This window comes from Vicugna pacos, chromosome 14 (genome assembly GCF_048564905.1).
Source record: "Vicugna pacos chromosome 14, VicPac4, whole genome shotgun sequence".
In the NCBI taxonomy this organism is placed as follows: Eukaryota; Metazoa; Chordata; class Mammalia; order Artiodactyla; family Camelidae; genus Vicugna; species Vicugna pacos.
The window spans coordinates 6936725-6959931 of record NC_133000.1 but is presented as its reverse complement, the minus strand read 5'-3'; the positions used below and the strand labels follow the sequence as shown (position 1 = coordinate 6959931).

The window sequence follows — 23207 nt, the reverse complement described above, 5'->3', positions numbered from 1 at the left end:
AACAGAATGAAAAATAAAAATCACACACACAGTCATCTCAATAAACACAGAAAAAGCATCTGACAAAGCCCAACACCTTTTCATGCTAAAAATTCTAAACAAACTAGAAATAACATAATAAAACCAGTTATGAAAAACCCACAGCCCACATTATACTTAATGATAAAAAACTGAAAGCTTTGCCTCTAAGATCAAACTAAGAAGCTTCTTCACAGCAAAGGAAACAATCACCAGAATAAAATGGCAACTTACGGAATGAAAGAAAATATTTGCAAACCATACATCTGGCAATGAGTTAATCTCCAAAATATGTAAGGAACTCTTACAACTCTTTAAAAATGGGCTAAGGATTTAGAGAGACATTTTTCCAAAGAAGATACACAGATAGCAAAGAGATATATGAAAAATGTTCAATGTCACTAATTACCAGGGTAATGCAAATCCAAACCACAATGAGACATCACTTCACACCTATCAGGATGGCTATTATCCAAAAAAAAAAAAAAAAAACCAAAAAAACCCAAGTGACAACAATAAGTGTTGACAAGGATGTGGAAAAACCTGTGGCATTCTGTTGGTGGGAATGCAAAATGGTAAAACTGCTATAGAAAACAGTATGGAGCTTTCTCAAAAAATTAAAAATAAAACTACCATATGATCCAGCAATCTTATTTCTGAGTATTTATTCAGAATAAATGAAATCAGAATCTTGAAGAGATATTAGCACTTCCATGTTCACTGCATAACTACTCACAATAGCCAAATGTGGAAACAACTCAAGTATCCACTGACAGATGAATGGATAAAGAAAATGCAGTAGATGCTAACAACGGAATACTATTCACCTTTAAAAAAGAAGGGAATTCTACAATGTGAGGCAACATGAATGGACCTTGAGGACTTGATGCTAAGGAAAATAAGCCAGTCACAGAAAGATAAACACTGCATGATTCTACTCATATGCAGTGTCTAAAATAGTCAAACTGCGAGAGTGAAATGGTGGTTGCCAAGGGCTGAGGGCAGAAAAAATGGGAATTACTAGTCAACAAGCATGAAGTTTCAGTTAAACAAGGTAAGTTCTAGAGATTTTCTGTACAACATCTTACCTACAGCCCACAATACTGTATTGCACACTTAAAATTTTGTTTAAAGGGTAGCTCTCATGGTAAGTGCTCTTTCCAGAGTTAAAAAAAAAAATTAGAGCTGCAATCAGAAAAATTTTTTTCTGGGCAGGATGCCATGCAAATGAGCCAGTTTCTCTGTCTCCCTTCCCCATAACACCCCTAGGAGGATTACAGACCAAACTTTTGGCTTATCATGTAGTCAAGAGGTCACCCATTGTATTGCTCAGCTTTACCTCAGATGAAGTATAGATTCTCAGCTGATGCCAAACAGCCTTTTCTAAACTACCACAAGGTCAAGTATACGATGAGGGTGGTTCAGGGATGACCTGGGTTCATTTGTTGTAGCCATTAAGCCATGAACCAGTACTAAGAGGTACCAAGCTCTGGTCCTATGTCATACTTAACCCACCAGGGAAACTTGACCTTCCTTATGTCTAACAAAATCAGCCCTAGTTCAGTCCATTTCCTCTTGGCTGGTTCTCTAAGAAAACAACTTTGAACCTCACACAATCAAGTACTTAGCTTTCCATAGTTCAGTCAGTTCATTGTTTCTCTTACATTCATCTCCACTATTCAATGACCCCGAGCTATTTAAAGACTGGAATTTTGTCTTGCATTTTTCTTGTATGATCTCCACCTCCCTCAGGCAGTGGCACCTACCTGACACCTCTGGTCTGACCAGCCAATTTCTGGGCCTGCTGGTAGGTGCTAGTGGAGAAGAGAGCAGAGTCTCAGATGGGAGCAGGTTCTGAGAGTGTGGCCAGGGAAACTGACACTCTCCTAGTATTAGCTGTCAGCATAAAAGTTGTCTTTGATCCATTGTAAAATCTGAGCAAGCAGTTGTCAGCAACACTGTAATACCAAGTTTATGCTCCAGACCACAGTGTGCTTGTGGGAAAGTGCCTAATAAAGATTATTTAAAAGAGATTATGAGGCTATGGGCCTTTAAAATTATTTCTAGTTAATGGTAAATTATTTTGCACCAGGTAATTTCTAAGTACCTTACAATATATGTAAGTCTAAACAGAAAACCAACTTTACAGCACTCAAAAGCCTCGTAATCCTCATGGTGGTGTTCTGAGACGCGTTTTCCTACACAGGAAATCACACTAGGTATCTTCCTTTCAGATAATGAGGATAGAAGTATTTACTTGTCACATAGGTTCAAAATGCAACCCACTTCTGTGGGCTGGAAAGTTACTATATACATACTACATACAGGGAAGCCTTTCCTGTGCCTTATGTCTCAAAACATGGTTAACTAGTATAAAAATAGAATATATATTTTATTATATATATTTACACAAATGGTAAATCTGGTGAATCATTTAATTTTCTATTTTCTGACATGCAAATGTAAATAAAATTTCTTCATTACTGAGAAGACAATAAACTAAACAAATATAGTATATTTGCGGGTGGGGAATAAATCTTACATTTTTCCTAATGCCTGGATTTATCAATTTATTATATTTCTAATTATAGAGCAGGCTTAGGTGGGAATGTTTTAGGCTGGAATGCAAAATTAGTGAGAAGATATCATTTCCTGGTTAGAGTCCGAGCATTTCCTAAAGTATCATTAATCTTTTTTTTTCTATCAAGACATAAAACGCAGATGTCTTTTAGTTTAATGATACTAGTTTCCAGGTAATCAAGTGAGAAATGCAGAAACATGGCCCAAAGTTGAGAAGCAGTGTCATCTAATTAATTATATCTTTCTTAGGTAATTTCCAGAATCATTAGAATGCTACTTAAACACACATAATCATTCTCTGAGATTCCTCTTCCTCTCACCGCAGATCTCATTAAGACATTATAATCAAAAGTCACATTGAAAAAGACACACGCACCCCAATGTTCAAAGCAGCACTATTTACAATAGCCAAGACATGGAAACAACCCAAATGTCTATCAACAGATGACTGGATAAGGAAGACGTGGAAACTATTTTATATATATATATACTCATCCATAAAAAAAGAATAAAATAATGCCATTTGCAGCAACGTGGATGGACCCGGAGCTCATCACTCTAAGTGAAGTAAGCCAGCAAAAGAAAGAAAAATGCCATATGATATCACTTATATATGGAATCAAAAAAAAAGGATACAAACGAACTATGTATTATTTATAAGTTAGATTACTGATTTCTTGAATATGCATAAGCATATTTGATTGTCCTTTATAATTGGATTACTGCATTCTGTTGACTCTTATTTTGTGGTTGGCTTTATTCCTTTGATAACTATGTAAGTTTAAAAAGCTAAAGATCTAAACTGTTCTTAGAAACAATGAACAGTACATATACATAAATTTTTAAAATTTTGTCTGAGCTGATTGTTGTTTGTTTGTTTTTATTTTGGGGGGAGGTAAATAGGTTTATTTGTTTATTTTTTTAACAGAGGTACTGGGGATTGAACCCAGGACCTCATGTATGCTAGGCACATGCTCTACCACTGAGCTATACCCTCCCTCTACATATATGTAAATTTTAAAAATATATGCAGTGTATTGTATATATGTATTTACATGCTATATACTATACATGTGCAGTCAAACTGTATCAATTTTACCTAATAAAACTGAAAGCTGAAAAAAAAAAAGAATCATTAGAAGATACCACTATCCATAATTTGAAACTCTGAAGATGCTTTCAGGCATCTTTGTAAAAAAAAAAAAAGGCTATATTGAAAAAAATCTTTTTCAAAAAATACTATTAACAAAGAAAATTGGAAAAATTATAAAAATACATAACAAGTACTGCTATCTACTTTTTTTTTAATGTTCAGGTAGTTGATATAAAGACATTTTCTAAAGTTTTTATTCAGTGCATACTGATATAATATACACCAACATTTTCATGTGATTTATGGTTTTTTTAATTTATAAAATAAATTCAACAATAAAAATTTTAATAATAAATTTAACAACTATCATAATAAATACATAATAAAATATTAACTTAATGTTAATTAAATATAGTAAAATTTTATTATAAGTATAAAAATACATTTCAAAATTATGTTTATGTATACATGAAAACTATTTCAAAAACATGTTAAATATAACAAATGAATTTTTTGTTCAATAAATAAGTATTACCAAAAAAAGGTCACATGTGATAAAATTATCATCCCAAATCAGTAGAGGAAATAAAGTCAGCTTAGGTCCCTAAGCGCCTTTCCCTGAACAATATAATAATAATAATAGTAGTAGTAGTAGTAGTAGTAGTAGTAGTAGTAGTAGTAGTAGTAGTAGTGATAATAGTAATGATGGAGGAGTCACATAACTTATGTTCTTGCTCTGCCCTATGGATTTGTCACTTTGGATAAAGTAGCTGACCTAGATTCCTCAGGCTCCCACCTGGACCAGCTAAATGTCATTGTGATGAGGCTCTGATTTTCAAATCTAAATGCAAAGGGATGATTTATAACCATCCTGTGAACTTCATTAGTGGAGAAAAGCCAACTAAATGCTCTGGTCCAGCATGGTTTGGGGACCTAAATTATCTGGTTTCCACCTGCAGAGTAATCAGTTTTGCTGATCAGCTGCCACATCTCCAGGTGACTGGAATCCGTGAGGAAGAAAGACTGTAAACAACTCTAGTCTGGAACTGAAAAGGAAAAAAAAAAAAGAAAGAAAGAAAGAAAGAAAGAAATGCTGCTCTAGAACAAAGGGAGAAGTTGCTGTGGTAACCAGACTTCTCTCTGTAACTGAAACTGGTTTCCATCTAGTTCCACAGCCTCCAACTGTGCTCCTTACAGCCACTGCCACCACATCTTTACAGAAGTTCCGAGGAAGGAAGCTGTTGATGTTTGCATCTACAGTCTAAATGCAACTACTTGCAATGCTGAAAAAAGCATTGTGAAACAAATGTCGGAAGAGATATAATGAAATACGGAGATACTGTCTAAATTTCACCAAGGAATTAACTGACTGAAAATAAATAAAAATTACTTTTTTGATTGTTCAGCATGTACTAGAAAAGATTCTTTTTGTAGGGATATAGATACAGACACCAAGTCGCCGAGCCATTTAATGTGTGGCCGGTAACTTAAATCTGGGAGAAGCACAACTCTGAATATATTCCAATCTCTCCCTACTTCGTAGGCTTATGTTTACAGGCATAGTGATGTACGCTTTTCAAAATTCTCATTTTCTCTCATTTTCTTTCCCCGTAGGTCCTTATTATTTGCATTATTTTATCATTTGTGTTACCTGCATTACACCGTATACAGCATAAATTAAGCCAAAATTTTTGGTAAAGGGACAATTAGTAGACTGACTTCAGATGAAGCTAAATAAGGGGCTTTGTGCATACAGTTTCTAAAGAGAAAGGTATGTTTTGGAATTTTGCCAATGTCATTATAATGAACTGGAAGCCATCCTTTAATCCACACTCATTTTGAGAATAATTAAAACTAGTAAGAGTCATGACCCTGAACTAAGTGTTGTCAGTCCTAACTCTCTTACTATTTTTAAAAGAATAGAACTTTTAAAGTGCTCTTTATAGCATAGGAAAGGCATGGAGCCCTCCAGGTAAGCAGAGGAAATGAGTGTACCCTAAACATGCCCGCAGGTGTGGGAAGTTACCACAGTGAGCTGTGGAGGAAAAATCAGAGGGAATAAGTAAGAAAACACAGACATCCGGGTACCTTAGCTTAATAGACAAATGACCCCACATTCACAGCTTTCCAGCCCCAGAAGGTACATTCCCAGATGGCCCAAGACATCCGGAAAAGGGAAAGTTAATGCAGCACTGTTTCAGAAGACAGTGTCTTCCCTTCAGAAAGAGCCCCAACAAAGTGAGCTTAAGTTATCCGAAAAACTAACCTATTTGGAACACATTCGCCTCTAACGATAGATACATGAGGCTCTGTTGTGCTTGTGAAGTAGTAAGTGACCAATTTTGCAAAAGCCCTCCGAACAGTGCTAAGCTACTGGTGATGCCAAAGGCAGCACCATCTTTATAAACAGAGGGATCTGTTTGGCACTTAGGCCGTAAATGTTCATGGTCAACTCTGGGATAAGCAGATTAACATCAGTCAGTCATCACTTTCTTCTGCTTTGGCTGGTTAATCTTCAGTCAAGATCTCCTTTCAGTAAAGTATACCCTCTCATTTAATGGGTGTTCAAGTAAAATAAGGACAACCTTGGAAAGTTTTGCAAATAAGTAAAAAACTTGCAAAAATCCAGAAACTTCATTCAAGTTCACAGAATAAAACTCGTGAGCAGAACTGATAATTCAAAAGATCAGCTGAAGGGAATTTAGCCAATCAAATAGTGTAAAACAAAAGTTACTTAGAGTCTCCCCTTTAAAACAAAGCTGGACCTTTTCTGCAATACTGATAATAATATTGATATAAAGATATTAATAGAGAAACTTTTAAAAATAGAAACTTCATATCTTTATTTCTTTCTCTTGTATGTATACTTAGTCAGTTCATCACATAGTGTGACACAAAAAAGAAACAGTCCTTAAACTCTTAAAGCCTAACTGCATGTGAAAAGGGCTTGATTAGGACTTGACTTCGTTTTGATTCATATTATTTCAGATCAGTCATTTTTAAAAAGGGAAATCTCTTTAATTTATATACATCGTTCAAGTACCCATCCAAAAGATCATGTACTTTTAAATTACTTTAGAATTTAGAATTCTGAAAGTATATTTGGACTTCTAGCTATTTGGGGTTATACCAAAGTTGTAGGAATTTATGCTCACTTGAGCCAAAAGAATAAAGGTCATTCCAAGAGCTGGACTGGCCAATTCTGCCACGCAGCCCAGCATCTTCCCCCAGCCTTCAGATCTTGCTGGGCATGGACAGTATCACCCCCACACACTGTTGAGCCTCATCAGGGCAGCCTCCCTCTGATGCAGAGGTTTCTTGGATTCACTGGGTGCTCAGGAAGGTAAGGGTTTGGGTTTAAAAGGCCCCTAGCCCCAGCAGCTGAATCTGGAGGTTTAGAATACCTCAAACTTCTCCCTTTCAGGACAATTTGAATAAAACTCACAGTCGGCAAAGGAGAGGTCTATTTTAAACTGGGAAGAAAAACTAGAACTGTGGTTCTTAAACACTTTTTAGCCTTGGATTCCTCTAAGATCTAAGAACTTGATCAAAGCTATAGACTCTTGCAGGAAAAAAAGAAAGAAGGAAAGAAAGAAAATAAATAGAAAGGAAAGAATACATGCATGATTGCCCGCGTTTCACACAAAGTTCAAGGAAGAAGTCACTGACGTCCTGAATCACATTCAGAATCCAAATGAAATCAATAGTGCAACAGCCATTTCCCTGGGTCCCTTGCTAGCTTTGGACTGTTTCTCGTTTTCTAATCTGGGGTCCAGCTGGCACTGGCCCCTCGCTAGGTCAGTGGGCATGGGGCACTGTGTCGGGTGGGAGGGGAGAGGGGTGGAGAGGAGGCGGGGTGCGGATCCTGCCCTCTCCCTGCCTCATCAACAGTCCTCACACTCAGTCCTGGCTGAGAGCTGGGAAGGCTGTGCCAGCTTTGACCATCTTCTGCTAAATAGGGGTAATTCACATATGATTTCTTTTCAACACTTCCAGGATTCCTTTCTGGGGCTAAGGACACGATCCAACAAGAAATCAAGTTCTACAGTTTCAGCAAAAAATACAGTGAAAAGCACATACTACTAGAATGTGTTTGTGTCCAAGGGCTATTTCTGATAAATACCTCAACTGGTTAACAAACATCCAGTAGAAACTGAAAACATCCAAAAGCCACTCATCCAATTTGGCCTGTGAGTGCCGGCAAACGTCATTGTCCAGGAAGGCTTTTAATGTTATTGATAGATGATTAAGACAGGCTGGAGTGGTCCCACAGGGCCTGGATCACAGCTACTGCGGAATAAGCCACTTACACAGCAAGATGGGGAGAAAGTTCAGAAATAAGTGCGGTGCCGTGCCTAAATCAGAATGGCCCTTCTCAGCATCTGTGATGTAACCAGAGGGCAGGAACCTTTTCTTATAGTCCCAACCCACCTAGCTGCAAGAGTGGCCCAAGAGCCAAAGCACTGAATGGCTTCCTTTAAGAAAAAACAAAAACAAAAAAACCCCAAACCCTTTTAAATAGGTAGTGCTGTTTCAGGAAACGCGAACAGCTGTGATGGTCGCAGAAAATACCGTGGTCTTAAAGTTTGTTTTTTCAGATACATCATATGTTCTCCCTGAGAGGACAAAAATGTCAGGGTGTTGTCCAATAGGAAAGAAAGTGAGGACGAGAAGTGGCAGTGCTGAAGGAAGACGTGAAGGTGGGGGAGAAAGGATGGACAGTCGAAGCTGGCCAGGGAGAAAAGGAGGCCACAGGTAAGATGGGAAGCCCCATGAAAAAGGCAGGCAGGACCCCCAGGCGGGGCCACTACTTTCCTGCCAGCACCATCCAGTTCCCTGGCCCAGCAGCATTATCTCACTTTTTGCTTCTAAAACGTTTGCTTCTAGGAAAACGGAACTTACTCCTAAGATTCTATTGGGTCCCTGAGCTAACTCCTGATTGGTCCATTTGTAACACCTCATTTGCATAAAGCTCACTCCTGATTGGTCCATTTCTACAAAGCTCATTCCTAATTAGTCAACTTTGTTACACCTTATTTGTATATGATGTTGCAAAGTCTAGACTGGCAGCCTATAAAAGCCTGTGTAAACGTACAGGCAGGGTCCAGAGCTTGGAGTGTTAACTCCTCTAGGCCCACTAGGGTAATAGGCCTGAGTTCTCCAACCCTCAAAGTGCTGCTTGGTCTCTCACCCGGACCCAGGTTGCTGTCCCAACTGAGCTGTAACACACTTTGCTGCAACACAGGCACACAGCTGCATGGGGTTTCTTTTTTATTAGGACTTTATTTTTTTTACAGCAGTTTTAGGTTCACAGCAAAATTGAGGGGAAGGTACAGAGACTTCCCACATTATCCTCTGTCCCCCACACAGGCACAGCCTCCTTCATTATCAACATCCCCCCACCAGAGTGGTACATCTGTTACAACTAGTAAACCTAACTGACACATCATAATCACCCAAAGTCCATCATTTACATTAAAGTTCACTCTCACTGTTGTACATTCTGTGGGTTTGGACAAATGTATAATGACATGTATCCATAATTATGGTATTTCTTTTATTTTTTCTACAGCATTTAACACCATGGCTTATTGGAAATGTACTGCAATATTTGCTTATGATCAAAATGTAAGTTATTTTTTTCTTACTGTTTTCTCTTCAAACTGTTATTCTATTGTTCTAGCAAGTTTCATTAATTGATCCTTTCTTCAAAAGTGGAATTGCTTATCTGTGTGTGTTAAATTAAGTTCTGAATAATCTAAATCAAAATCTGTAATTTCTATACTATTATTTTTCATTTGCCTAGTTTTCGATCCAACATCATAGACTTTAAATAACGGTCATTTGTAATAGATTTTTTAACTTGTTAAGGCAAGTTTATCATCATGACTTCTGTTTGTTAAAATTTCAGTTTTGATATTTTAGATTCTTTATTCTAGGTGACTTAACTATCAAATTAGAAAGCATTTTGTGAGGAAAACGTTTTTATTCATGAGTAATAAGAATCTTTAAGCCGAAGAAGGATGGGAATTCCTGTGTCAACCAGTCAAATGATATTTTTAAATTCAGCAAATAGTTATTACACTCTACTATTTTCAGGTACTTTTCTAGGCTCCAGGACTGAAGAGATAAACAAGGTATGCCTCTCTCAACTCTACTCCCAAAAGAGAGCAATTCAAATGCATAAAGGTTAAAGCTGAAACAGAATGCAAATAAATACCTAGAACAGCTCCAGGAAGGCTGCCCTCTCCCTCTCCCTCACCCTCTGGGACCCATCTGGGGTCTCACTTAGAAGCATCAACAGAAAGAAAGAGCTCCAGGAAGCAAAAACTCATGAGTATTATTGACATTGAGAAATACCTGAAAGCAAAATGTAGGTTGATTCAATTGTTCATTACATTGTTTTTTGGACAATTCAAATGTTTCTGCATATTATCTCATTTGACCGAATACTGTCTTTTTACATGGGCTTAATCCACGGAGGGGATCAGAGGTTAAAAGGCCATAAAATCCTGGACTGTAAAATGTTAAGAGACATGTGTCAGTGGTGTGGATAAATCCAAAGACCGTCCTGACCAACATCAAATCTAGGTCAGCACCATAAGCCAGGCAGCAATGCTCTCATTGGCCAGGTTAGGCTACTATTGCTACTTTAATTAGAGTTATGACGTCAGCTTGGAAACCCAAAGGGAGAGCAGCTGTGCTGCAGTGAAAACATTTCGGCAATTTCCATCAACTCAGATAAGCTCCTACATGAATGCAAGAGAGATGTGTGCAAAGTCACAAACTACAAGGAATTGTACGCAGAGGGCATGCTCAGAGTTTTCACTGCTAAGGAATTACCCTTCTTAGATTACTGGACTGACCTCTGGCTTGTTTTCAGTATTATTTCTTAACGTGAGTGGTCAGGATTCTAAGTTATAGAATCTTGAAGACGTTATAATCATTAACCAACCACTTAAAGGAAAGTCACAAGGCTGGGCGCAGGAACACGCATTTACTTTTCTTAGTTGTGACCCTCAAGCACCTGCCATTCATCACTGACAGTAATGCCTCGACACAGAGAACTATGGTTACCAAAGGGGAAAGCGAGTAGGGGAGGGATAAATTAGGAGTTTGGGATTAGCAGATACAAATTACTATATAAAAACAGATAAACAACAAGGTCCTAATGTGTAGCATGGGGAACTATATTCAGTATCTTGTAATACCCTATAATGAAAAGCAGTATGAAAAAGAATATATAAAACTGAATCACTATGCTGTACACCAGAAACTAACATAACATTGTGAATCAACTATACTTCAATTAAAATTAGAGAGAAATGTCTAAGCCCTGGTCCACCCGTCCCATTGCCATCCTCCATCCGCGTCCTCAAAGCAGACACTTGTTAGAATAGGTACACTGTAAACATTCCAGGCCTAGACTTGCCAGCACCACCGGTCCTGTTAATTGCCTTCATGTAACTCTCTCCAGTAGCATTCTTCTATGTGACTTCGGCTCATCTTATCAATACTGAAGGACAGGTGAGAAGAAAAATATGTTTCAAGCTATTTTTAGTAACTCACGTGTAGAAGTCTATCCCTGGGCACACCATTTGCAACACATAATTCACTTTCAAACTTTAATTTTACTCTGAGAAACAACCTTTTACAAAGTTGCCTATAACTTTCAGGGTTCCTGTCTGTTACTGATAGTCCAAATCCACAGTGAACAAGGAGTTCCTAAACATATAATTACCTTGTGGATTTTAAGATCATAAAGCTAAAGATGTATTTGCTTAAGGGTTCATTTATGTTTTTAGAGACTTAAGCCTCCTCTTTGTCCTGGATGGGTGGTTCTTCTTTTATCTGGGGATCCTCAACGTAGTATACAGTTTCTCACTTTTTTCTTTCTCTCAAGATGAACACTGCACACCTGACCACAGTATCCAACAAAGACTGACTGTGAGCACGGTCAGACCATCTGGCACCACGACTCAGATTTAATTAATGTTTATTGGGTGAGCACCATGTGTCAGCTCCTGGGCTGGGCACTTCTGCACATTTGGCTGCACCTGGGCCTAATTCATTAGTTGACTATTTTTTTAACCCCCCATGTATTTAACCAGGCCTTTTTTCTTTTCTTTTTTTAATTTTATTTTTTGTTGAGGGGGGAGGTAATTAGGTTTATTTATTTGTTTAGTTTTTAGAGGAGGTACTGGGGAATCGAACCCAGGACCTCACGCATGCTAAGTGTGTGCTTTACCACTTGAGCTATACCCTCCCCGCAAGGCCTTTTATTTTCTGCATTCTCGTGTTTTGACGTCTTGGAGTCTTGAGGACCCTGGAGGAGGGGACTGCTGCCCCAGGGTGAGCCAATTCCTGGAGATAAACAATTTACCTTCCAGCAAGCCTGCAAACCGACCAATCCAGAGCCCAGACTCCCAACCAAGGCTTTATTGGCTCTCATACCCCGGGCCATTCTCCACCTGCCCCATCACCTCAGGGCCAGGCATCAGCCAATGAAAAACTGCTCCTCTAGGTCCCAGAGCCTCTGAAATTCTTCAGACTAGCTAGTTCCAAACCTGCTAACCTTGCCAATCCTGTTTCTTCCAGTGGAAACCACAATAAAGGCTCTCCTCCACATCTCCCCCTCCTCCCCTGCTCCTGCTGCTGCCTGACTGTCCCCACTGCTTCCCCAGGTGGCTTGCATAATACCTTGAGGCTCATAATACAGGAGACTGTGAGTATAACCAACTTTTTCCTTTATGACAGTCTGTGCCTTGCCTTACCCGATAAAAAGAAATCCTGAGTACCACTGTTAGCACCCCACACGATCACAGAATCATAGAACTGGCAGCTAAGATAATTGTTTTGTTTTTTTAATTCTACCCTTTTTGTTCACTAAAAACAAGTTTTAAGCCTTTGTTTTTGTCATTTGTCTGGCCCATGTTAACAATACTTAATAGAAGTAATTATATGTAAGTTCTTTTAGCATATAACCCAAAGATTTAATTAATCATTACTTTTTCTGTGTGAAAGAGCTGGCTGTGGACTATCTGGCAGGTCCCCTCTCAGCACCGCTCCCATGCCACCTCGCTACACCCATACGTAGGGGAGGCAGGAATGACTTTCTGCCCATGGCACTTACCCTCTCCCTGAACAAGCAGACTAAACGAATCTTAGAAGCCCACGAGTGACCTTTGTTTATTACATGTGTCAAAGGTCCCGCATTTCCCTGGACTGGAATCTAGGTGTGTCTTTGCAGGTCCAGCTATGATGTGTTCATAGACCATGGACAATGCTAACTGACTTCGATCCTCAGGACAGCTCCAGGGCTTGAGGCTACGTAAACTCCTCTGCCTTTCCTTCTGCTGGCATCTTCATCCAGCTCCCTGTCCTTGACCTGGAAGTGCACTCTGCTTGACCACCAGGGAGCAATAAGGAAGCAGAGGCACTGGCAGATGGAGGTCTGTCTTGCCCATCAGGGTTTTCTTTTTTCTTTCTTTCTTATCTTTTTCCTTTCTTTCTTTTCTTTTTCCTTGGTTTTTGGTTTTGCGTTTTGCTTGTCTCTCTTTTTTTTTGTCAGATGCCAAAATGTAAAGATGGCCTTTTTGGGGAGTTACAAAGCACACTATAAGACAAGGACTTTAAGTAGATATATATTTTCTTGGAGGAGTGTGTGTATATCCAGACAAGCTCACCATCACTAAGTTGCTGTTTCAGAGGAGCCTACTGAAGGAAGGGCTATTTGTCATCTGGTACATGCTACATCTATAATCGGACAAATATATGAAATTGAACTAAGTATGAAATTCAAGCAATTAACGATTTTGGATCATACAAAAGAATGAAGATATAAGTTGTTATAAATTCCTTCAGTGGTCAAAGATCAATAAAAGCCACACTGGAATTTCTTCTACCAGAAACTAGTTTTGCAATGCCATGAAATATTTCGGATTGGGCTTTGCAAATAAAATCAAGGACTTGATGCTGGCCTGTATTCCTTTTCTATGTTTGGCCTTTCTGTCAATGTCATAATTTTAAGAATATGTTTCCTAACTGTCAGGAGAGTAGTGAGCTGCCTGATGCGTCTCCAAGACTTCCAAGGGGGATATTCACTCATTTATTCTAAGGTTATTTACTGAGCAGCTTAACCATGTGTCAGTGACTGTCCTAAGTGGTCAGCATATGGTAAAGAACAAGAGAGAAAATATCCTTGCCCAACTGGAGCTTGGAGTTTAACAAAATGAATGACTATATGAATGAATGAATACATGCAAGAAGGTAGGCAGGTTAAGAGTTCAGGGAACTAAGTGGGCACAGATTAGCTTATTTCATTAAGGTTCATTTTCCCGCACATTTTAATATCTCTGAAATCAGACTGTGTCTTAATACTGATGGTATCTTAAAATTGATGACAACGTGGCAATAGTCACAACTGCCATTTCCCTGTATTTGCATAAACTTGGTCACAGCTATTCATTTTGTTATCATATCTACTAAGTTAGAGGCATTGTTGGCACTACACATGTTCTGTTTAATCGCCATTTAAATGGCTTTCAAAAAGATTACACTATGATTTGGCACTTGAAGATATTACTGTGTATGCACCAATCAAACAGAGCAGTGGGGCATAAATGTTATATCACGAAAGGAAGCATTTGTCCTTGGCAATTCCACATTACCTTGCAGCACAAAATCCAAATGCTTCACCAGACTGAAGGAAAACACAGAAGATGAATCTGTGTTAGCTGGTAACTAAGATGTAGGCAAAGCATTGCCTATCACACCATAACCAATGCTTCTGAAGGTACCTACTGAAGGCACCAGCAGAGGAAAGTACCAAAAGCCACAGAAGAGACGGAGGAACCTTGAAAGCAATGAGAGGCTAGTGTGACAGATTCACGCAGTGTCATGGATGACCCCTGTTAAAGTGGCATGTCATAATCTCGTGGGCAGTATTTTCTCTTTCTTCCCGTATAACAAAAATAATGCTATGTCTTACAGCTGATGATATTTTAGATTTGATGAAATGTGGAAATAAAGACAGATTGCTAGCTAATGAGAAGTTCTAAAAACAGGCTAGAACGCAGAGTGGAAGTCTGTTGATACTGGACAGTTTTAGGTTACTGAGGTATTTGCAGACACCCAGCTTCAGGCAAACTCTACGATGTCGATGACTTGGTATAGTTCTGTAGATCCCCAGTCATTTAAAGAAGTCTGCTTTAGTCTTTATCCCCCAAAATGTTTTGGTACATTTTCCATGCTGGTGCAAGAATGACAATGAGCAGACCTCATGTTCTACTTTCCCGACTTTAATTAGTGCTGCTCCAGTTTCTGGCAGTTTAGAGATATTAGAGGAGAGGTGCCAGGGCTGTATTCTAAACTCAAACCCTACTTACCACTGCTTCAGGGGATGGAGTGAAATAATTAGACAGGAGAGCCCATTTGAGATCCCAAAGCATTCATACGGGACTTTCAGATTCTTAGCACTAGAGTAACATGAGAAAGATGCCAACTACAGGGACATGCTTCCAGCAGCATATGGTCACAGCTCAAAATGCATTTATTTCTTTTTAGCCTGGGTACTGCAAATCATTTTGGAACCAGAGAGAGCTGAAGACTGTACCAAGGGAGAGAATACACACACACCACTAGGAAGAAAAATGATAAAACGGTGGCTATAGATTATAATAATATACACATTTTTTAGGCACAGCTTCAAAACTTACTGTCAAAACTGTGACACTAGTTTCTGATACCCTTCAGCCAAGTGACAACTGCCTCAGCGTGAAGGTGACTAATCAAATCCAAAATATGTGTGTGGCCACATCCATCACGAAGACAACAGATAAAAGCATTTCTATATGGTGAATGCATGTCTTCACTAGTGCTGACAACAGGCTGCATACGTGGACTTTGCCTGCTCCTAGGGCTAGAGGTTAATTTCCTTTCTGGTCACTAGTAGAGAATCCAGAGATTCCCTGGACGAACACCACGCTCCCCAGTGATCTGTGTCGGTCTTTCATTTTAAGTAGGCTGGGCTGTGTTAGAAATTCTCTGACAGTTGGTACAGGAGGATAAGCGTGTCAGTGTGAACTCTGCAGGGTTGCTGCCAACTGGTGGGGTGTATGTATATGTGCAGGCTTAAAATAGACGTAAAATAGACTTGAATGGCCGAGAGGGAGAGACTGCTCCTCAAGTGCCAGTGAGGGAAACACTTGGTAACCTGTCTTCTGGAACCAAGTTATCTGGAAGAGCAAGAAGTCTGTATGTCTGGAGATTTCCATCTGATTTCCATCTTGGGGACTGCGGGTGTCGGGGAGGAGTCTGTGGAGTCCCTGATGACACCCTTTAGTGAAGGGAATACCTGCTTGGCATGGGCATTCAGTGCTGGGTCCCCAGAGGGAGACGATACTATATAAAGGGATCTGATCTAGGACCAGGAGATGCAGTGTATGTTGCCGTATTTGGATTTCCTACTACATCATAACACAGGAAACTCTCTCTCAAGAGGGGCTGGGAGACAGCATAGTGTGGTGGAAAAGAGCACGGGCAGAGGGTCAAACACACCCAGATTCAAATCCCACCTCTATCATCTGACATATAATCTTGACAAGATGTAAAACTCTTTAAACCCCCAAATAGTAATACTACCTCACCAGGGTGACTGTGAGAATTAGAAGTTGTAATATATATAAAACACCTAGTAATGTATCTGGCACATAGTGTGTGCTCAATATATTGTGTCCCCATTGACTGTTGAGGTTTCCTTCTCTTTGTGATGTAAATGTTCTTACAGAAGCAATGTGACCTGGTGTGGGGGTAAATCATACGGTCCAGAAATCATAAAGATGTTCTTGGCTAAGGGTGTCTCCAGGGTACAAAAGTTGGTATTGAGAAGTTGTTTTATGTATGAATATTCTTGGTAAAAAAGACATAAACTGCGAGAATCCACGTGTGTGATCAGAAGAGTATCAGGTGGATTAGAATTTAACAGAATTCAACATTCACTTGTTGAGATCTGTTAATTTCAAGTCCATATGATGTCCACACTACTACCTCGACTCTGAGCCACTTTATGATAGATGTGTTCCTACAAAACTTGTGTAAAACTCAATGCGAATTCTATTTTTCTGCATTAGAGGAGATTTTGTAAAGCAGATAATCCCCGAATCCATCTTGTTCTGAAGGCTGAAACTTTCTCCTGTTTTCAAGTAGGTATATGTGTCCTATATTCTTCTCTCCCCACCTCTGACCCTAAAGAGCTGGGCCATAACTTCTATTACCTTTCACGTGCTTCTCAGCCCCGTCCCAGCACTCACGGAAAGCCAACTGCAAGCATGCGGCATTAAGAAAATATTCAAGATTTGTCAGAAGTAGTCACTGGCACCTTGGACACGTTGTTTAGGGATCTTTAATCAGAAGGTAAGGCAGACTTAAATTTTTGCAGCCCTTAGGGCATAGATTTTGGTAGCGTCCATTCTAGGGGGAGAGCGCGCGGGGACGTTGAGTACCTGCTGCAAAAGTCACAATATGGGGGCTTTAGATGCCCTGTCTCCGGAGAGTCCTCTCCCCAAGGGGGATTCCCAGGGAGGAACTTCCTCAGGCAAGAGCCTGCGTCAGGAATGCCGCTCGGGTCGGAAAGTGGCATGGGTTCCTGCATGCCCATATTCAGGTCACGGACGTCCCCGGCAAGGGTGACCTGCCTCTCTCTAAAGGGGCGGGCCTCGGGGACCCTCGGGTCTCAGCATCAAACTTTCTTCTGGAACAAAACCTCTTTCAAACCACATGGAGGCAGGAGGATGGAGGATGGGGGTGCCGCCAGCTGCTGCCGGGAGACAGCCCTCCTCCCCGAGCCGGCTTCCCTCAGCCCCCACCCTCTTCCTCACAGGGAAAGCGGCCCAGACAGCGCAGCCCCGCCCAGCCCCACCCACCCCGCGCCCCAGCCCACCGCCCGGCCGCTGGAGCCCAGAGCTTCACAAAGCCACTTCCCGGCGCTGCAACGCCGGGGGCAAGGGGGCGAGCGCGGCTGGGTACCTTTAGGGAGAGGTCAAGACACCGGCGCCTGAGGAGACCCGCAGCATCGCCTGGACGCCGCCGCCGCCGCCGCCGCCGCCGCCGCCGCCGCTGGAGGCTACTCCGCTGCGCTGAGAGCGGGAGCCGGCGGGGACCTGGCGCCGCTGCTGCCGCCGCCTGCGCCGCTCGCGCTCCCAGCGCTGCGCTCCGTTCGCTGCGCCCGGGCTCCGCTGCCCGGCGACCGCCACTGTCAAGCGGAGCCCCGCCCCCTGCGCGCCAGGCGAGCCGCGGCCCCCGGGACGCGCCGCCGCCCGGATTGGCTGCGGAGCCGCTGGCTCCGCCCCCGCCGCCGCCGCGCCCCTCCCGCGCTGGTGGCGCGCGCCGTGGCCGGCTCCCTCCAGGGGCGCCGCGGAGGGTGGGGTCCCTCGCTGGGCGAGGCTTCCTGCGGGTACCGCGCGCGGAGACTCCGCTCCTGGGCTCTGCAGTTTCTCCTTGGCCCGCCCAGAAACAGACGACCAAGAGGAACAGAACAAGAGAAAACGTTTTCTCTAGGACCCTTCGCGGGGAAGGCAGCCACTGCTGCAGTTCTCGTGTGAAATCTTAATAATATAAAGACATCTGTTAGGGAAGCCGAGAAAGGGCTACCTAGGGTGGAGTACTGGAATTACAGCTAGAAGGGTTTTTTGGTTTTGTTTTTGCTGGTTTTTTTTTTTTAATCTGAAGGTGCCCTCACACACTGCCCAAAACTTACTCATTTTATGAGGAAACAACCCAGTTCGACAACCTGTCCAAGGTCACAAAGCAAGGAAATTGATTCTGTACTTTGTTACTGAATTAAAGCTGCTTCAGCTTTTATTTCTCAGTCATGCAAAGAGATGCGTTCTAATTGAAGCTAGATACACAGTGTAGCAAAAAAAATTAATTAAGAATCTGTAGCGACAGAAAGTAGATTAGTGGTTGCTAGGGGGTGGGGATGTGGGGGGATGCTGAGTGACTGCTAAGATGTAGGGGTTTCTTTTGGGGGTGATGAGACTGTTCCTCAATTTGCTAGTGGTGATGGATGCACAATTCTGAATATACTAAAAAAAAACCGCTGAATTGTACATTTTGAGGCAACTTTGTGGTACAGGTTTCCCTCGCTATGTGAAGTAGAGTGTTCTATGAAACCCTTCATAAGTCACAATGGCATAAAGCACAGAAGCAATTACCATAGGATACATCTTGCTAAGGAACAAACAAAATAAATGGAGATTTTAAAGCACAGATGCCCACAGACACAGTCCAAAGCTATGGCAGATTGTTGCTGAGATGCTGAGTGTAGTTCCCCAGGGAGGAGCTTGGCGGGGCTACTCTCCTTGCCCCGATTTGTGCTGCCTTTTTAAGGGCTCCCTGCAAATCAAATGCTGAATCCTATTTTTGCTTTTTGCCTTTTACATAAAAGCAAAAACCCTCTTTAGATTTCTTTCGTTTAGGGAAAATGGTAACTAATGTAGGTTTTTCGTAAAATCGAGTGGTATACAGTAAACTTTTGAAAAGCTGAGGATACCTGTATGTAAATTATATTTTAATAAAACTGTTATAAAACTATATCCAGAGTGACAATGCTTTGAGGAAACACACACAAGCACATAGGTGGAGTATGTCACAATTCTGTTCTTTGTGGTCAGAAATTATGGTTTGTATGTATGCATGCACACCTTCATTCATTCAATAAACCATGCCTATCTTTACCAGGTACTCTGACAAGGGTACAAAGATTAATAATACACGAGCTCTGTTTCCAAAGAGTTGCCAGGGTGTTGAGGGGCAAGCGTTATAATACAACAAGGTAAGTGTTACTACAAGGAGGTAAGACAGTGCCAGGTTTAGGGTCTAAAGGACCTTAAGGAAGGACCTTACTTAGCACAGTCACGGAGGGGCTGGAGTTGCGTTTGAGCAATGGCTGGTGTGGCCCAGTGTGGGAGGTGTGGCAGGAAGTGAAGCTGGACAGTTACAGGACAAAATATCACTGTGGATTCAAGCTCAGTTCAAGAGGGGCAGGCTAATCAGGAAGTAAAAATTCGAATTCCTCTGGATCGTTCTTATCCCTGGTGTAGTGTGTGATTTTGGTGAATGGTCTTAATTAGTCTAAGCCCAGTTTCATTACGCCATAGGGGCACAGTGGTATCATTAGCTGGCCTTTGTTGCTACCTTTTTGGTACACAAAGGGCTTTCTTGCGTTCTCTCCTCTGAAGGTGGAGAGGTGAGGGGTTGCACTCAAGGGGTTGACATTACCAGCCTTTCAAGTTGTGAAGAAACTTCCACAGAAGTGCAAAGAACTCTTGAGCTAAGAAAGCTTTTTAAGCAGCAGCATGTGAAACTGTTGTTACACTTGGAGTTGATCTACTTCTTGATTGGGAAGTAGGACTATTATAGGCCCAAAGTGGGGGAGGGGGGAAACAGCTACTGATCTTCTTAGCTTCTCAGTTGGGTTTCTGCAAAAAAAATCGTGGATTTTAGGCTTTATGACAAAGTGGCTCTGCAGTTTTGCAAACTAGAGGCTACCTACCTGTATTGTCAGTATATAACTGACAGCATACCAACAGCATTTTTCTTTTCCACCACATTTTCTTCCATCCCTCGTGGGATTGTGAACACCTTTTGAAAATAAGTACAGTGTTCTGTTCATTTCCTTGTTTCCCCTCCACACACCTGCATCTGCATCTGCATCTATCCTCCCCCCATCCCCATCCCCACTCTCAGCACCTGGGACCCAATAGGCCCTCCATGAATGTTTGTTAAATGCTCGAGGTCATTTTATCATCATAAAGGGTATCTTTTGTTGTTGTTGTCACTAATTGTTTATAGTGCTGACATGCATTACAACTTTCAGAAATCAATTGGCCCATATAGCCTGTACACTCTAGAGTTTCAAGACAGTTGCAAGAACGTTAGAGAATTACATTCCAAATTTTAATAAGCTATGAGTTGAACTCTCAATCTAAATGCCTGAAATTTAAAAGTTAGTCTCAATCTAGGAAAGTACAATATTTTATTTTAACAGTAAATAAGCTAAGTACTTAACAGCAGAAAAATTTTAATATTTAATCGTAGAATTTTTTTTCTATGGAGATAACTTACTGGTGGTTTAAAAGATCTTTAAAATCTTTTCTAAATAGTCATTGCTTCTTTTCTTTTCCCTTTTCTGTTCCTCCTTTTAGTCTCATTTTTGTCCTTCACAGGATTATGGTATCTAATTAACATGTCAGCATTACAATTCTCTTTTCCATAAATTTCTGTGCAAAAATCTAGGGAATCCAAAAGAATGAGGCAGTGCTAATCTCCCTGGACCCAGCCTTGGGGAAAGCAGTGAGAAGGCTGGAGCTACTCCTCTTGCAGGAGCAGACGCTGTCCCTCCCCAAGGAGTTATTATGTGCTGGAAGGAATGAGGTAATGAAAATAAACAAGCTACTTTGTGAATGTTATCAAACATCATCAGCCCCAGCCAGATAGATCCCTAAATAAGTATTCTTTACTAATATAAGTAAAAGCAGACGAACATGAGTTTTCTAAATGTATTCAGAAAAGAATAATTGGCACAAAAAGACCAACTTAACTGGACCACACATAACAGCTTGTGGATAACAGTCCTCGGGAAGAGGAACGTGGTGTCGTTGGATGGGTTCAGCTGGCTGTCAGCTGTCCGCTGCCCCACTGCCATAGCTCTGCCGACTTCTCAAGCAGGCTTCCTCCTTTCCAGGTCACTTGGCAGAGAGCTGTTGGGACAGTGATCGGCTTCTGCCTCTTGGCATATTTGCGGGACCTGCTTCTATAGGTGAAAAGCCAACCAAAGATAGAGTGGAGGAGCCAAAATGTTTCCCATCTGAGCTGTCTGCAGGATCCTGGTGTTACCAGTCAACTAGCCTGGGGTTCCCTGCTGTTCTAGGAAAATCAGCGTCCCTTCATGATGAAATTTCAGGGAAGGAAGGGTACCAGGAGACAAATGACTACAGGAGTTGGTAATCCAATGAAAAAGAACAACTTTGTAAGTAGCGTAAATGTGAAAATTGTGAAGTCTTTTAAAAAAAAATCAGAAAAAAAGAAAGCTACAGTTGCATAATCTAAAAAGTTGACAGTGGGGAACCATCCGCTAGCTGAGGGAAGAACACGTTACCCTGTCCGGATGATCAGGGAAAAGGCATCCTGATGGAGGTGGATTTTGAACTGACCACGAAAGATGAGTAAGGAAGAGCAATCTGAGGATGAAGGGGCGGGAGGAGCCTCTGTGTTGAGCAAACAGCGTCTGGAAAGTTTCCTGCTGTGAATATGTGTATGGTTTCAGAAGAACACACTCTGACTCGATGTGGGTGAAGTGTGGAGGGAAAACGGGTTTCTGTTCATCTGAACTGCTTCTCTGTTCTCTACCTTTGTGTACTTACAGGCTCTCCACCTCCATGTCCAGGAAAATGGATACATACTTAAGAGAGAAAAGAAACTGGCTTGAAGTAATTTAGCTGTTACCACAGAGAATAAGAAAATAAAAATGTTCATATTTTGTGAAAGTCAAGCATGCTATGTAATTATTCAGAATAAACCACTAAAAAGGCTCTTCAGTAGACTAAAGAAGAATAGTTAGCCCAAAGGAAGCTACTGTTTTGACTGTTAACTGGGAAGACATCCAAACATGTAGAATAGCCCTTGCCTTCTTTCGGAAGACTTCATAGTTATTATTCAGTGGAGCTAATTTTTGTAATTTTAGTTTCCTTCAAATGATAATAAAATAAAACAAAACCCAATGGATGTCTGTATATAAAGGAGATGGACGTCATTTCTTTTTAATAATTGACTGGAAGCATTTTTCTGATGTTGCTAAACTTCTCTCAAAAATGAATTCAAATTCTCCTTCTTTATTTTGTAAGTCTCTCTCTTTTTGATTACTTACTGGACTAGTTGAAATTGGCTCCATTTCTTTTTTCTTTTCTTGTCTCTTGGCCTATAAGAATTGTATTTCATGGCACAGGGAGAGGCGGAGAAGAAACCACCAAGGTGTTGATCTTTGAGGAATCTCAGACTGGCAGTGCTGCTGGAAGACTGGAAAAGCTAAAATTAAAATCCAGTTTTCCCAAACACAAAGAGGTCATTTCTGCAAAGTAAGCCTAATGAGCTTGCTCAGAATTCTGCGTGAAGGTCTAGACCAGGTTACTAAAAGGCTGGGTACTAGCACCTACTAGAAAGAAATGACCACCAGAGTCTAGCAGAGATTACTGAAGAATAAATCATGATGAATCCCCTGGGTTCACCCAGTTATACTGATGGGTCAGAAATGTATTAGGCTGACATATACATGGCGGAGACTGCTAATTGTCCCCCAATATCTATTCTTTCCATCTTCTTTAAAAAAAAAAAAAAGAACTCCCTGAGTAGAGCTGAACACCCAGCAATGTAGTTAGAGACGCCACTGTGGCTGGCTGTGGCCACGTGACTGGGTTCTAGTCCCCGGGATATGGGATGTGAGTAGGAGTGATGTGCCCCA

General features: G+C 41.1%; 1 protein-coding gene across 1 annotated transcript in view; it reads right to left on the bottom strand.

The window, feature by feature from the left end:
- The window catches only part of FRY (FRY microtubule binding protein), a 364076-nt gene extending 346149 nt beyond the window's left edge, over positions 1 to 17927 (bottom strand). Inside the window, exon 1 of the mRNA XM_072976088.1 lies at positions 17717 to 17927. The gene's annotated coding sequence lies outside the window, so the exon portion shown is untranslated. The remainder of the gene's footprint in view (positions 1 to 17716) is intronic.
- Positions 17928 to 23207: the final 5280 nt, after the last annotated feature.